The sequence below is a fragment of the Pteropus alecto genome, unplaced genomic scaffold (assembly GCF_000325575.1).
Source record: "Pteropus alecto unplaced genomic scaffold, ASM32557v1 scaffold229, whole genome shotgun sequence".
Classification (NCBI taxonomy): Eukaryota; Metazoa; Chordata; class Mammalia; order Chiroptera; family Pteropodidae; genus Pteropus; species Pteropus alecto.
In genome coordinates, this window is record NW_006443145.1 from 113,426 (window position 1) to 115,708 (window position 2,283).

Genomic DNA, 2,283 nt, shown 5'->3' on the forward strand with positions numbered 1-2,283 from the left:
CTTGAATCGTATGTAAGTTGAGTGAAGTAGAGTCTCAGGCAGTCACCAGGGTGAGGTGAGTGGTGTTCATCAGGTTAATGAAGATTCAGATTTGGTGCTAGTGCTGAGCCTGGGGCCTCTCAGTAAAAGGCCAGAGCACATCGAGGCCATCCACCACCAGCCTGGTGCCCACAGTAGTCAAGAGTTGTCCAGAAAAGACTGCAGTGTGTGCCACTGTTGGCTATCAACCGCCCAAAAAGCCTAAAATGGTCCACAAGTTAGGTGGGTGGGGTTCTAGGGAGTCACCAAGGTGAATTGATTGGAGTTCACCAGGCCAATGCAGATTCAGATTCTGCCATGTGGAAGAAGGGCTCAACACAGGAAAGGATGTGCCTGCCTGTTGGCTGCACAGGAAGAAGACTCAATACAGGGACAATGATGGCTGTTCCTTCAGCCCTCTCTCTGAAGGAACACAATTCAGTCTCTCCATATATTTTTCTGATACCTTCTGAGCCATTATCCCTTTCCCAAACTAATACAAATACTCTCACACTTATAATGTGTTTTATTCTTAGTAGTTACAATACTAGTTAACCTTGGTGACCACTAATCGCATGCCAGGTAGTGAGTTAATGTTCCATGCAATATCTCATTTGAACATTTCTACAACCCTGTCATTTATTCTGTTTATACATGGAGAAACCGAGGTTAAGTAATTTGTTTAGGTTCACAAAAATTCTAAGCTATAGAAATGAGGATAGAATCTGGCCTTTTCTATCCTGTGTTCACTTTATTAGAGTGCAGCACCATTTGTCAAAAGTTATCACCCCATTCATTAACTTCAAGTAGCATCTAAATGAGATCACCTGACATGACCCACACTGCATGAGCCGATGTTTGAAAATAGTTCTTTTATTAAACTGTCTCAATCCATATGATTTTTTCAACAGATCTCTTCTGGTTTGTTTGACAAAATAATTTGCATCTTAAAAGGTATAGAATTGCATACAAACAAGTTCAAAGCTTGAGTGAATCTTTATAACTAATTCCCCTGAAGCAGAGTCTTTATTCTCTTTGCATAGCAACTTCAAAATTCTATATGTCCTAGATCATCTGAAAAACACACAACTTGATAATTTTTGTCCCCAGATGGAGCCAAAGGCCATGGAAGAGTGTATCTCAGGATTATCAGCACAGTACAAAATATGGCTAAGCCACTTTTTCTCCTGATTTACAAAATGAATACCCAGATTTCTCTTACTTAGAGGTTGAGCATGATAATTACTGAGAAGCTATGAAGGTTTCCAGCATTCTAAGGTATAGTATTGTGCTAAAGATGAGAGTCCTCATTATATTGGTATTTCCTCCATCCTGTCCTCACACCCTAATTGTACTGCCAAGATCTACATACATTACTCCTAGGTCCTGGTGTCAAGTATAGAAATATTTATTCAATGAATGAATAAATATTTTCTGAAAATAGGAAAAAACTGGGGGTAAAAAAATATATATATGTATGTATATATATGTACATATATATCTATGTGTATATATGCATACACATACTCTTAATTAGAGAATATTAGTAAATCACATAATAGAATTTAAATAATCAATAATATAGTGTTCTCCAGAATTTTTAAAAATATTAATCTTAGGGTAATCTTAGTAAATTAAAAATGCAAATAAAATGCATATCCATTTTATCATGTTGCTAGGATTAGGAAGAATCATTTTGTTATGTGACCAATCATTAAATAAAACTTAGACACAGACACAATTTACCCAAATGTGTTAATTCTTACTGGGTGATGTCAAGGGCACACATTTAGTAGATATATGGCATGCCTCAGCCTTTCCATTGACAGCCTATCCTGATCTCCCTACTCACCTTCCAATTGTCCTGACATGGTCTGGCTGACATTGATTCATTAAATGTATATTTATCAGGCATTCACGGTGTATAAGGTTCCTTTGTAGGATGTTGAGATACCACTGATCCAGACAAAGATCTTAGCATTCATCAAACTTACATTCTTGTGTTCTGGGAAAACACTTTGTTTGGTATTCATTTTCCTCTTAATAAAAGCAGTTTATACATCACAAAAGTGGAACTAAAGACCAAGGAAATTATTTTTAACCTGATAAAATGTTAAATAAGAAAATAGTTGGTTGCTTTTTTCTAATAGACCTATAATAGTTGTTTCCAAAATGTTAAATAAGAACAGTAAATTGCAGAGCAATCGATTTACTTTATTTGACTTTATACATATTTAAATATATATATAGTATAGAATTAAATAT